The 14,797-nt window shown below is 43.6% G+C and overlaps 1 long non-coding RNA gene and 1 other non-coding gene across 9 annotated transcripts in view; one reads left to right on the top strand and one right to left on the bottom strand.

Annotated features, from left to right (window-relative positions):
• The window catches only part of LOC101789629 (SPO11 initiator of meiotic double strand breaks), a 238,327-nt gene that overhangs the window by 54,770 nt on the left and 168,760 nt on the right, over positions 1 to 14,797 (bottom strand). The window contains exon 4 of one of the 8 annotated variants that reach the window (XR_005260489.2): positions 101 to 7,160. The exons of 5 other annotated variants lie outside the window; for them this stretch is intronic. This is a non-coding gene — a transcript (SPO11 initiator of meiotic double strand breaks). 2 more of the 8 variants (XR_011804581.1, XR_001193576.5) reach the window with 2 other exon arrangements.
• LOC119713341 (uncharacterized) lies at positions 5,371 to 12,405 on the top strand. The gene is made up of 3 exons (XR_005260507.2): positions 5,371 to 5,549; positions 8,016 to 8,120; positions 8,455 to 12,405. It is a non-coding gene; the product is annotated as an uncharacterized lncRNA (long non-coding RNA).

Raw genomic sequence — 14,797 nt, 5'->3', positions numbered from 1 at the left:
GAGCAGCCAGGGGTGCTGGAAGCCCCAAGGAACCATTTCACATCACGGCCACCTCCTGGCAGCCTGGACTGGATGCCCAGACTACGCAGAGGCAACTCACCCAGTAACTGAAGTCTACTCCCAGCCACCCAACAGCCTCTTAAGTCTCTCCAGACCTTCTTGAATTCTGCAAAACACTGTAATCTGCTGGGAAGTTAATGAAGGGTTAATTACTTAGGTAGTCCCCTCACACCCCCGCTCTATTCATTTGTTTTGGGTGAAGTTACACCTAGTTTTAAACTGCCACTGTAGGAGAGTCCCAACTTGTTTTGCTATCAGTTGGCTTTGATAATTTGCCAAGTAGCTAATCCTGCCTGACATGCAACGCAGAAGATATACCTCACCTGTGCTCTATCAAAGCAGTTAACCTCCGCTTTAAAAGCGGTAAGCCTAATCCTGCCAGCGGTTGTTGCAGCCGCCTGGAAAACACATTTTGTAAATGATTCTGCATGCTTTTTGTCGGTTTGCCTTTTTTTTTTTTTCTTTTTTTAATTCCCTCTTTTCCCTTCAGGAGTTTTGTCTCTCACATTACAGCTCTTGCTGCGTTTATGGAGTCACCTTCTGTCCCAGAAATTGGCCATGTTGCGATGCAGGCTCCCGGCAGCTGCGGGGCTTGGAAGGGAATCGCTCATTGCTAACACAAACACGTTTGCTGACAGTGTAATTACTCCCTTCCCCAGGATTTTTCCTTGTTTTCTTAAATGCAGGACACCTACAGTCACAATAGCAATATATCACTTGACTGTAGCACAGCTTTCTTTCCCCTGTAAAGTGTTAATGAAGTTCCTGTCCTTGTTTCTGCAGTAATTGTAAAAGCATGTTGGATAATGTACTAGCCACACTTTATTAAAACGCTGGCCACACTTTATTAAAACCTAACAATCTGATCCTGTGCTCCCTGCTAAGGAGAGAGCTAACTCGAATTTCATTTGGAGTTCATTTCGGCATGCTCAGATCGCACACTTGGTTTTAATTCTTCCAGGGCCTGATCTGAAGACAATGCGCCCAGCTGCAGCACGTTCAGCTGTTTCGCATTTGGCTGTGGCCACGTCCGCATGACTTTCTTACTGGAGGCCTGATCCTGCAAGGTGCTGGGAGCACAGAGGCTTTGCCACGAGCCTTTTGGTTCCCACTGGTGTTGAAGGCAGCTCCGTGCCGCCCAGGACGGGCGTTCCCATGCGGGTGGCTGCAGGGGGCTCAGAGGGGGGGTGCCTCACAGAGCGCCTTGGGGTGCTGGGGACACCCAGAGCTTGCGAGCGCCTCGCCGCAGCCTGACTCAGCACGGCCACGATCTGATGGGGACAATGGAGGGGGGGGTGGCAGCTAATTATTTGACAATCATTATTGTTGAATAATCCTTCCAAAGGACAAGGAGGGGGGTGAGTCTCCAGTGTCTGCCTTTTTCTCTCTCTTTTTTTTTTTTCTTTTTTTGGTGATGTTAACACGTGAGTCTTCCACAGACGGAGGTGGGATGAGGTGGTGAAATCCAGGGATGCTTGGGGCTGGTTTTGCCACTCATGCTCCCATTGCAAGGGCTGGGGTAGGAGAGTGCCAGGACGTTCAGATCAGATGTACATAGCGCTGTTCATCCCCAGGCCCTGAATGAGGTCAGGCCCATCACCACTGTCTCACCTGCAGGGAAACTGAGGCACGTGATGCCCAGGCTGGCGTTATGGAGAGAGCAGTGGCAGTTCCCAAACCTACTGGCCTTAGGACTGTTTTGTGCCAGTCTGTGCCCAGAATAACTGCAAAGCCAGTGTTCCCAGGATCATGGTTATGCATATAAATTCCATATAAAGTATGGATTCTCTCATATGTCCTTCTATCCATAAGCTCGTTGCAAACTCTGTTTGTGCACACTTTGCGACGTGTGAGATGACAAGCAGCAACAACGCACGTTGCAGTGCTATTTCTGAGGCAGGATATGGGTAGAGGTAACCAAGCCACCAAACCCTTAAGGGTTACGGAACAAAACTGAACCTCGTCTGAAATCTCAGTAGGCGAGAGCATTACTGCAGAATAAAGATGTAAAGTGCAGACTGGAATTGTGTGAAGTTCGAAGGGGGAAGAAAGGGTCCATACAAAGCACGTGAGGCAGAACCCCTTGGCCTCTCTCCTCTAAGGGCGTCACCTCTCCAAACAATGCACAGCATTTTCTTAAGTCTCCTCCGATGACAACACTCTTTGATTTTTTGAGAGAAACATCATTGAAAAATGTGTGACTCTTTCTGGGTGTGATTAAACCATTAGAAGAATGGCCAGAGTGTACAGAATCATTCAAAAATGTCATGGCAGACGAGTGCCCAAATACTTCTTTGGCAGAAAGTGATTAGCTCAGCTGGATTTCCTGGTTAAATACAAGGTTAGATAAATACTTGAATAAACTTCTTTCAGCGAGGACAGGATTACAGGGAATGTCTTATTCTTGTGCTGACAAAGTTTTGCTGGTTGCAGAGATTGTATCTTTATAAGACGATTATTTTCCATTTGTGGTGATTCACAAGGGGAGAGATTCCCCCACTGTTTGTACTGCTCAAGTCATCACGAAGACTGACTCCAGCTGCCCCTTGTGACCCTGGAGGGGTGGTGGGCTGGGAGGGGAAGGGTTTTCAGGAGGTGTCCAGCACTGTTTTGAGAAGCCCACCTGGAGAGCTGCAAAGGCTGCTGGCAACCCTTCCATCGGGCAGCTCCACGTCCTGCCAGAGCTTCCCCAACTTTACGCTGCCTCCTCCTTTTTCACATCCCTGTTGCAGGGACAACCCGCTGTGAAATGGGGAGCCAAACTTCCCATGATGGTGCTCTATGCTGTCCAGGCCAACAACAAGCTCACCATTAACACAACGTCCTTATTTTAGTTCCTTCCGAGGTCATGCTTGTGGCCAACAGGCAACACAAAGGACTTTGAATGCACTGCAGCAATACCTTACCTTCGGCCTGCTGTTGACTCAAGCTGCACCACGAGGTAGTTACAAAATACCAGCTAGCACCTACTTTTTAAATCAGCTGTCCTGCCATGGCTGAGAAAAAGGAATAGCTTTTTGTTCTTGCTTAGTGGAACGAGAGAGATCTATCCAACCATCTGTTTTCCTGCACACCCACTGCAAATACAAATGTAAGTACTTGTGTAAATACTTGTGCTTCAGTTGACTGGGGCCAGAGTTAACTCCAGCTTGCAAGGGAGGAAATGTTTCTGCTGGGTAAGAAAGGATTTGGGCTCTGTGTTTCATGCTTAGACATAACAGGCAGAGTCTCCTACGACTGAAGCAGGGAGAGCCCAGAGGAAGGCATCCTTGGATTTGCATGTTGTTGGCTATATAGTGAGGTGCACAGAATGTGTAATATCATTTGCTTTTTTGTTTGGCTGGAAAAGCTTGCAGTGTCAATGAGCATTCTCAAACAAACACCACCATGAAAGAGCTCAATGTTATTTATCATCAGTCTCAAATTCCAATGGTCCAAATATTTTATGTTGTGTAACACAGATCAGCTGACACTGACAGTCTGGGACAAGAGACAGCTCCACGTCTCTATGCCTATTCTCTTAATTAAAAGGTTAGTTAACCTACAGTCTGACCTTCAAATGAAGGTACCATGAAACAGGAATGCTGCTAGAGTTGCAGGTGAGTTTGGATTTGTTCACAGAAAAGCCTCGACTAGTGTATAGGCCTGGTTTATAGGACTAGAGTTGGGAGGTATGAAATTATATCTCCAGCATGTAAAGAGTTATTTGGTACTCAAGACAAGGAAATGGCACCAAATGAGGCTTAGAGTCTGAGAGTGAAATAAAGCAAAATCACAGCCATAAAAATAGAAGATGCAATAGTCTTCCATGTTGCATCTTTGGAAAATATTAATTTGTTTGGCTGCTATTGTGAAAGCTCAGATACAGCACATGGCTCTAGTGCCAACTTCTGAACTCAATGGAGCCACAAAAGGGCTGGGTGGTGAATAACTTTGAAGAGCGAAACATCAAACCAGCCTCAGCTCGAATTTGAGAAACATCCTAAACCAAACCCAAACAATGTTGCTGAGTGAATGATTCAGGGGATTGGTACGACCCTCCACATTTTATGTGGAGCAGCAGAAAGGCTGATAATAAAACCCAGTGTAGTACCACTTTCCAGGCCAGAACAGAATGGCAAATAATAAATGAAGGAGATGTATTTGTCCCTGGTTAGACATAATTAAAATCACAGTCTTTGAAGCAGGCATTGCTGTCCCTATTTCCTGAATGAAAGTCTTCACCAAGATGTTTAAGTTTCTAGCACATACTATTATACTTGATTATATTTGTCCATGGCATTTACTGCATGGGAGAGTCACTTGATGGCCGCTGTTCTCATGGTTCCTCAGTTATTTCTGCACTGACAGTGGTACTGCGTGGCTTTTTCCTTGTGCACCAAACCTGTATCAACTGTTGTGCATCCTTGTATCAATTACTATGCATCCCTGAGTGGAAACTTGATGGAATAAAATCTTCCAGAAGGCAGAATCCTTGAAGAGTCCCTATTTCTACCTCCCATCCTGCTGTACTAGTAAATCCGTAACAACTAGATACACAGATTTGATGCTGTTGTCTCCATTTAAAATGAGCCAGGTCCCCTTATCTCACCTCTCATCTGGACTGTGATTCCTTTATCTGGAAAGCAGGACGTGTGGATGTTCAGGTCGCAGCCTGGCATAAGCTGGGATCCAGCCATCCCTGGTTAGACCAGAGAGAGCAGGACCACATCAGCCTGCACCTGGCCAGGACCCAGGGGGCTCCGGAAATTCTCCTGCCCCTCTTTGGGCTGCCTGATAATCAAAGGTTGCTGTGCTGGGGCAGTGTATCCAGCAGCATGTTCAGAAAACACTTCTCTAGCTGAGTCCCTTGATATTTCTGGTTTGAATCACTCACAGCTTGACAACGTAGTGAGTAGCACATGGAGGGCCTGAAGCACCTTCTTTATATGAAAAGATTCAGAAAGGTAAAGAACCCAGCAGCTGACTCCTTTGCTTCAACCTCCCAGTTCTCCCAAGGTTTTAATCATTGAACAACTTTTCATTCAGTATGGAAAATTTTATAAAAACTACAAATGGGATCCAGATCTGCTGAGTTCTGGGCCCATGCAACAGCCAGCAGCCTCCAGTTCCCAGCTGAAGGTAAATCCCTGGCTGAAAGAATATTTACTTACATCTGGCACTACTGATATGAAACAACTTTTTTTAGAAAGTGCCTTGGGATGTTAGATTAAATGAAAAGTGTTGCAACAAAACACAAATAGCATTCGTAACAGAGCTAATAATAGCAGTACCTGGAGTCACTGCTCCCATAAATAGAGACCAGCATGAGATAAGTGCCTTTTAAATCAGATCACCAGAATATTTTTGCTTTAGGCAGAAATGATATAATGAATACTTTATCATTATAAGTGTTTGCAAGCGTAGGCCGTGTGCAAGAGCGTTTAGGAAGACGTGCAGCTTTTCCCCACTGTCAGGTACGAGACACTGGATTACCATGTCACGTGAAGGTAGGTACAGAGAAAACACCTATTTCCTCCCTGTTTTCTTATCTAGAAAAGATTGAATCTAGCCCTCCCAATTGTTATTAGATTGTGCAGTTACCAAAGGCAATGAGATGGCTCACTCAGGAAGTAACCTACTACATCAGCCATTATTATTATTAATTTTTTAATCCTGGGACAAAGAGAAGTCTGCCCTGGCTAATTATGAGATTCAGACCTAGGAGATAACTACTTACCCCCCTGTTAATCTGACTTTTCCCTCAAGCCTATTTTCTTCTCTCAACCTCTCTGGCCCATTGACTCCTTAGTGAAGGGAGGTAATCAGAGCAGGTACCTACCCTGCTTTCATTTGCGTTGATGTAGCACACACATCTGTGTTCTGTGTGTGAACACTACATACTGTTCTCTTTGGCTCATTCAGAAACTAAAATTACAAGATGCTGAATGCAGATGGAGCAGCAAATGGGATTTGATCTAAAAGACAGACCTGGAAAGAGAAAAGATGAGTGAGATGCAGGTGGATTTGGATGCACCTTTGGATCTCAAATTTTACTGACCATATAAAAGAGAGAGGACTTGGCAGCAATAGTTTTTGGGCATTGATAAGATCCAGTTTTTCTCCCACAGTCCCGAATTTCTCATTCTGCCATCACACCACAGGGTTTCCTTGGGGCTACTGATGCTGTAGGTAACGTGTCAGCCAAGGAGATGTTCTCCTGAAAATACCAGCAGGTTGTCCCAGATCTACTGATCAGGCACTCGGCAGCCAAGTGATGGAAAGGGCTGTTTTGGTCTTAAAACTTCCCTGAGTTCTGCACTACCTGATAGCACTGACATCATCAGGCCTTAAATTCCTTTTACAATAAAGATGACAGCCACACTGCAATGGAAAAGGAAAAAAATATTTGACCTGAAGTGGCTGAAGTTCTTCTGTCTTAAGAAGTCCCAACCCATGGGTTTTCTGACTTTACTCTTCTACTTTTCTTCCTTCATGTTCAATGTTTCCTTTTCCTTGCTTCCACCTCTTCATCATCCCATCTCCCTTATCGCTGTTCTATTTGCTTTTTGAATTCCTTTTTGGGCTTTTCTTCCCATTGTCTCTCTCTCCCCATTGCACTTCTGCACTCCAACCCCACAACAACCCAAACTCTCAGAGAAGTCCTTAATCCTCTCCTAATCCTAGGCACACAATAATTAGCTGGAAATTATATTTTTGCTGCGCTGTGTTGGCACATTTCAGGGAAGCCTCCATCTCTGCCCTGCTGGGAGAGCAGCCACTAGTAGAGCAGTCGTGTTGGAGAAGCGCCAGGTTTATGGATTAGCTGCTGCAAACCAGAGGGTGGATGAAAAAAACTCTGGTGGGAAGTGTGGAAACAAGAAGAAATTTACTTTCTCACCTGGGTTCGGGGTTTCTCTTTGCTTTTTGACATCTCACAGATTCTCATGCCAGAAGCACTCCATACAACCCTTAGTCCAGCAGCTGCCTCCCCACTCCAGGCAGGTAGTTAAAACAAGCAAGGCCATTATTCGGCTGTCGGAGGTTGCTTTGCGTGTTCTGCACCCCTTATCACATGGAAGTCGTGTGGTGGTGGGACTCAGAGGTGGCTCACAGGATCCCTGCTGGGAGGGAAGGTGCACTGAAGTGGCCCCTGTACCTCTCCCCAGCCTCCCAGCCCCACGCAGGTGTGAAAGCAGCCCCTGTTCCTGCAGAGACAGCTTGAGATGAAACCACACTGTCTGAAAGGCTCAGTGATGTGCTTCTTGCTCTTTTGGCCAAGATAATGTCTGGAAGAGGCCAATTCCCTCATTTTAAAACCACATTCTCAGGAAGGGATGAGGCACTCTCACAGGAACCAAAGCTTTGACTTGACTTAAACAGCACATTTGCTTAAAAATAGAAATGCAGTCTGTTTGTATTCCTTGTTAGACTCTTTTCCTTACTGCTACATACTGACTCATTAACAAATTAACATGTTTTGATTCTGCTGTGAAAGTCTTGAGATAATGACTACAGCTATGGTCCTGGGGCTGAAGAACCGTAGTTCTAAAACGCTTTTATAGACTACAAATTGGATGCTTTTCATACAGGTTATCTAATTTTAATTACAATTTCCCCTCTGGCAATTCTTTCTTTGCTTTGATGTTTCTGGAGTTTTGTCATCCTTGGGGAGTGAGCAGTTTCAGATTATCATCATGTCAGATTTTATGTCCATAGAAACAGTTTTTCAACAGTTCTTTTACGTGAGACAAGCTTTCATCCGTGGGAGTTTTGTTGGTCTGAAAAGTAAAGCAAGCAACTTCAGCGTAAGTGATGTCCTACTTGTAATGTGAAAAAAAACCACTGTAAACATATACATTAGCCACTATAATAAACAGCAATTACTGCCCCTAGAGAGACAATTGCAGAATGTAAAAATATGACATTATTTTCAATTAACTATTTTTCTTCAGTTAAGTGTTTGCCCTTTTCAGCTGATGTTTTATCTGCCTGAGTCATGAACCACTGGAAACAAGGGAGAAGGCAGCAAGGGAGCACTGAAACGAGCAGGTCGCCTCTTAGAAGAAGGCCCAGTGCAGGTAGGGCATCTGCCCACCGATTCACACACCCACTGAGGTTTACGCTCTCCAAGCCCTGACAAGACACCCCTGAGCATTAGCATTAGTTTTGACCATTAGGCTGGTGCTGGATGCATTTCGTATGACTAATGGCATAATTCTTAGCACTCTGCTTTCATCAGGAGCAGAAAAGGTCCCTCCCTCTGCTGCATTATGTGCTTGCCGCCCAGATATAACATGTAATCTCTTGTACTTTATTGCCAAGATGTTTGTTGATGTTTGTCAAAGCCAAGGAAAAGTAGGATTTAGCACATAAGCATCTCCTTATGAAGGGCTGATTTGTTTGTGTTTTAAGCCTCAGGCACTATGTCCAAGGGACAAGATGTTAAATTCGAAGCGTATCAACTGCATTTGTGTCAGTGACTTTTCATCAGAAACGCTATAGAAGAAGCCATTGGGGTTTGCACAGCCACCAGCAGTGCTGACACTACAAGGTACTGCCGCACAGGTTTGAGGGGCTGCCGACACGGTTACTCCTGCAATGCTCTCACAACTGAAGCTGCCATAAAACAACCAGCACATGAAGGATGCTCAAACCATTCAAAGTATTAAGACCTTTAGCCTGCATAGTTTTAAGGCACTAAGAGATACGAGAGCAAACAGCTAATAAAAACAAACAAAAGAACACAAAGCTTGAGAGGTTTGCTAGAGAAGAAAACAGCGCGTACAGGGGAGTGGAGGACACGCGCGGGTTTCTCCTCTCATCCACAGCATTCCTGAGCTAACAAACAAGAATAAGCCCAAGCAGAAGCAAGATGAGATTACATGAAAAAAGTCCTGTAGGACCACTGCTTACATGCAAACACTTTTACTACTGGAATAACTGTTGTCATGGGGATTTATAAAAATATAAGGTAGCAGGAAAACTTCAGACTTGACTTCTCCCTCATCCCCCTAATAACCTTTCTTTGTACAAGAGATCTTGGATCGTGTCCATGAGAACTAAAACAGACACTTTCAGCTGAAGAAGATCAGAGGAGTTAGCCTCTGAATTGAACCCCCTTTTAACATTCCAGATTCTTTTTAAGATCACTTGTATTCAGGCTGCAGCTTCAACCACGGTAAGTTTTTCAGGCAGAAAAACTTTGCTTTTTGCCTGCCTAAACAGGATCTGTGTTTTCCTGAACTGCTGCTCCATCGCACCCATTGTTCCAGCACTGTCCCCGATGGCCGATGGGGAAACAATGCGGGAGTTACCACGAAGGAACCCTGGTTTCGGAGACCAGATGTGGCCGCGTAAGCAGCTCTTTTTGTCCTTACAAAAGTGCGAGAGTCCGAGAGCCCAGGGACCACCAGTTAATGAAGAGTTACGGATTTTTTAAAGGGTGAGGGAGAAAGAAGTCTGGGCTGGCCGCAGTGACTCCAAGCAAACAGATCCAGGTTCAGATTTTGGTCAGAGGACCGGTGGTCAAGCAAGAGCAGGAAACAGCCAGCTCTGAGAGGAAACCAACCTCCCAGCCCAGCTGCTCACTGCACCCGCTCCGAGGTACTGCTGGCTTCTAGAGGCGCCTGTTGGCAGGGAACTCCCTGCATGATCCGCACTTCGCTTTTTATTACCAAGCAGCATTTAGCAACACAAATTTTGTATTACCAACACCTCAGGTCAGCAGATTCCCATTGTTTCGTGCCATTGCCAAAAACTGTGAGCACGCCCAGCACGCCACCCGCACCCATAGACACCCTGCGTGCGTGCCGCCTGCCCGGCTCCATCCTCTGCCATGACAACCTCTGCACTGAGGGCTTTGTTGCTCGCAGCAGTGGCTGGGATGGCGGATCCCCAGCCAGCTCCCCCTGCAGCAAGGGAACCACCAAAACCTCAGCCAAATGAAGATTCCTTACTATTTCTGCTCAGCGTCGCACCAGCTGCTGGCGTCCGAAAAAGGCAGATGTCGACCGTGTCAGATCAAAACAAGGAAAGCAGTCGGAGCACAAAACTTGGGTTTCCCTGCCAGCTGCCATCGAGTGACCCTGCAGTCATGCTACTGGGCACTGCACGGCCCTCTAGCACTTGAGTTGACCAAAGGAGTCTCAGATTAACAAGATTTTCTATCAACGAAAAGAGGGCAAAAAGTAAAGAAGTTGGAGCTGAGGTGTTTTGGTCCCTCTCATTCTGACACAATTTTAGGTACCTGCTGACATTAAAAAATCTAATCTGGATTTATTCCTGTAGCTCATTTTACAATTGGCTAATGATTTTTAGTGGCAAAGAATATCAAATTGAAGACACAGTCTTCATGACCATCAATGATTCGAGGGATTCCCTAATTTTCAGAAAGGCAAATTGGAAGAACGGGTCTCAGGCTGCAGGCAGATTCACTAGAAAAGCATCTTCAGTTACTTTGGTTTAAATCAGCCTAAATAGGTGTCACATGTGTGAGATTAGAGGTGGCCTACATGCCTCAGTTCTTTCAAATAAACGTTGCTTCCCTCTCACCAAGCTGTTTGAGTGTCATAAGAGCTGGTTTCCCTCTAAAAACTGTCTGGGAGAAGGGCTGACAGTGCCTAATGTGCACTTCCAAAGGGAGATTATCGCTTTCTAACATCAAAGTAGAGCTCACTGTTAAACTGTGCAAAGATATCAAGCTTTTCATAATAAGGATTTAAACTGTATTGTGGTTTTTGGTATTTTTTTTTCCCCAGGTTTGTCCACACTGTCCTCCTTTTAACCCTTTCCTCTGACCAGGCTGTTCCAGCCAGGTGGAAATACATCTGATTTTGAGCCACTGGCAGCCCAACGAAGTCTTGTATTTCTGTAGCTTGCCCATTGCAGCTCTGCAACCCTCTGGGGCCTCTCCTGGTCCTGTGGCCTCCAAAGGGAGAGGACAGATCCCCAGCCCCCCATTTACAGCCTTCTGGAGATACTCGTCACACCCATCCTCTTGCTTGTCTCCGAAGTAGGGACACGATGGTTTTCTAAGGAACGTCCTCAGTCCTCAGCATACGCTTCCTCACAGAGGCCCCTGATACATAAACTGGTATGAAACATTCCTCACTACGAGCCCCAATTAACTGTACACATGCCATGACCCACAGCTATGACAAAATCATACTGCAGGAAAAAAAACTCTGACCATCTCTCAGCATCCACATTTGGACTATTATTCTCCACTTCATGTCCCTTGCGCACTTACTGCCCCTAAAGTAAAGAGGGAAGAAAAAAAAAAAGAATCCTGTAAAGTCAATCTTCAGTGCATTTATTCATTAAAATATGGTCAGCCTACATGAGAGTTTTACTTGGAACGAAAGGACGGTTGGAGAATTAGTCACAGCCTGGGAGGCAGGAGAGGGCATTGTTTTATGGAGACAAGAAAGGCTTTGGAAAGCAGATGATTCTAATTTACCTTCTTGACTTTATTCAGCCACTTTCAAATAGATTTCTCTTTGCGTGGACTGTAATGTTTATAGCTGCGAGGAGGAAGAAAGTTCACTTTTAACCCCTGGAAAAGAACAAGGCTAAGAAGTAAATCTGGGAGGACTCTGCTTTTGCCTCATTTGGCAAAGACTTCAGCTCAGGTGACCAGCTCCTGGAAATACCGACTGACTTACAAATAAACGGTGAAGCCAAAAGTGGGGACTTCTTGCACTTAGTGTAAAATGATAAATCTCTGTTTCAAATTTGAAATTATATTCTTTCTCATTTAGGTATTAACTGAACTATAGTATTAAAATGACTCAATTTAAAACATTTAACATCTATATTTCAGTTGACTTCCATTTTATAGGTTTATGTTCTGTTCTCAGACACAGAATTTTGATGGATGGAGCTGTAATTTTTCAGCCTATTTGGAGTAGGAGTTTTTTAATATATCTCAGTAAAGTGACAGGGTAGGGAAATCACTTTTTGCCCAGCTCTAGTTAAAAGAGGACTTCTGAGACAACTTCAGGAAGAAATTTATATCTTAAAATTGAACTATGAAAAAGGCAGTACAAAAGAAAAACGTCACCTATTTTATCCTGTTAGATTTGTTAAAATTGTGATAAAAACAGTCTGTGTTTATGTATGTGTATATTTGTTTATTTAATGTGCATTTTCCTTAGATTATTGTATTAGATTTTTTGTTCCTCTCTAGACTGAAATACAGTGGTAACCAAGAAGCTCACTAAATGGTCACTTCTCATAACCTTATTTCTTAAAAGAGAAAAGCTGAGCAAGCAGAAAGAAGGCTGTTCTACTCTGGGTGTTCAAAGCCAGCTTTTTGGCAACTTCCTATATAACTCAGATGCCCAAAGAAATGTTTGAATAAAAGCTCTTTGCTAAAATACAATGGTCACAATTTACGTTATTTTTTGCCTACCACAACATTTTATGCTTACATGTAAGAACTTCCAAGAAATAAATTACACACCTTTCATTTTCATAAGTTTAAAAATGAATGAATGAAGTAATTCTTTCTACTTTAAACGTTCACAGAAGGAAGAAAAGGCAAAAACAATTTGTGAGGCGTGTTCTTCTTAATAAACATGTACATAGATTTTTCTCCTCCACAAAAAATACATCCCTTATGTAAACACATATTTGGATTGGCTCCGTTCTTCATCCATTTCCAATCACAAAAGCCACCACTCCTCCCAATAGCGATCAAAGACATGAACACAGCAACTATAACAATTGCTACCATGGAGAAACAATTTAATGAAAACATGTGAATATATTTTTAGAGTCTCATAATACAACTTCTCAACTGGAAATGAGGGAAAACAGCGTCTCATGACCATGGGCTCGATCAAGCCCACCAAAAAATGCTCTGAAGAGCATAATTTGAGAACCATTGTGTCATACTTTAATCCACTAGAAACCAGCTAACCAAATGTAACAAATTAAGGCAAGTCAATTTAAAAGGGCAAAAATATCACTACTTGTTAGTGTACTACTGATAGACTACTCAGTGATGAGCTAAATAAGCATATACATAATCACTTTAGGTTCCAGGAATGTCATTCAAATTAGATTTTTCAGTGGATGTTCTAAACCAGTGCTGAAATACTGGCTTGTCCATCTTCTTTCAAAATGACTGAAGAAACAGATAAATGTAATTCACTTTTTTTTTTTTCTTTCTTTTTTTTTTTTCCCCAAAAAAACTTTAAGGAAAAAAATGAGCAAGACCTGTTTTTGGTCATTTGGAAATGACCTGCAATTCTACATTTTGCTGAGTTTTTGCTTCCAAACCTGTGAGATACACATGTCTGAACCCCTCTTAATCAGATCTGACAGAAGGACAGATAAATAGTTATTTAAATTCCTTGAGTTTTTGCGAAAACAGGTGGGTAGGTACAGGAGAGAGATCTCTGCAAACGCCTGATCCCAATGAGAGGAAAAGCTTCATCTGGAGCTTCTCCTTCTGAGATGCAAAATTAAATCACTCATGAAATATGAAACCAGGAAAAAATCTTTGTTAGTTATTGTGCTTTTGCAACATCTTAGATTTTTCTTAATTTTTCTCCCAGCACACAGGAGCTGCTATTTCTGCCTTGGCTATAGAGCTGACTACTTGGCCCCACTGCCTTCACTGGGCATTTGCAACAGACACAGCCATGAGATGTCAGGAATTTCTGGCCAGGAATGGTCCAGCTTTGGGAAGTTATGATACAGGTCCTCCAAAGATCACCTTTAATTAATCAAAAAAAACCAACAAAACAAACAAAAAAAAACAGAAAATGGTAACCATGAACTTGATGCAAAAGTTAGCAGTGTTGATATTAACTACATCAGGTTGGTTCTTGCTATGAGCTACAAGCGGTTCATCATAACCCATGGAGCCAAATGCTGTGGTTGTTCCCATGAATGAGCTCACTGGGCTCACACAGTTGTAAACTGGGCAATTAATTTTGGTCTGGGAACTATCTGAAACCAGTGTAATTGCTTCTTTTGTGGTGTGATCCTGAGCCCATTTCATATGCAGTCTTCCCCAAAGAAAACATTGCTGATATTTGTACAATACAACACTTCAGCCATCCGAAAATCACAAAGCCCTATATTTGGAAGGATTTAAGGTATACGTATCACTGCAGATGGGTGTTTTGACCAATATTTAACAAGCTGTGGCTTGCCCTTTCCGTACTGTACAGGCTCAGTGACCTCCGACCTGCACATGCCAAGGAGGGCCCTTCTGACATCAAAACATTACTCAAGAAAATTCCTTTCAACAGCAGGTACTTTACTGACCTAGATTAAGTTGCTTGAGACGTCAAAGCCCTGAAAAAAAAAAAGAATCTAAAACTGGCCTAAATGACTTCAGGCATAAAATCTGACCAAAGGAATTATGTCAGGTGCTATAAACAGAGAGGCAAGCATGTAGGAAATATGAGGGATCAAAGGGAAAATCAAATTAGCGTGATTTTGTTGTTTTCTCCCAACTAAAATAGATGCTCCTAAATGTTCTGATGTGGAAGGAAGCAACGGCTGTTGGCCGCCGCACAGCTGACTGCAGAATGCTTTTAAGACTAATTTTTTTTTAAAATGAAAACCAAAAATGTGTTGACTGGAACACTCCATGTGATTCTGGGCTTTATTTAAACTCCCAAGTCTTTCAATAACAGGAATTAATCAGAAAAGAGGATTTTCAGGCCTTTTTGGAAGCACGACCTCACCCAGAGGACCCTCTCCACGGAGCAGCACATGAGGCAGCCCCTGGTGTGCT

The sequence above is a fragment of the Anas platyrhynchos genome, chromosome 21 (assembly GCF_047663525.1).
Source record: "Anas platyrhynchos isolate ZD024472 breed Pekin duck chromosome 21, IASCAAS_PekinDuck_T2T, whole genome shotgun sequence".
Lineage (NCBI taxonomy): Eukaryota > Metazoa > Chordata > Aves > Anseriformes > Anatidae > Anas > Anas platyrhynchos.
Note: the sequence above shows the minus strand (reverse complement) of the source record. Positions and strands in the feature narration are given on the sequence as shown.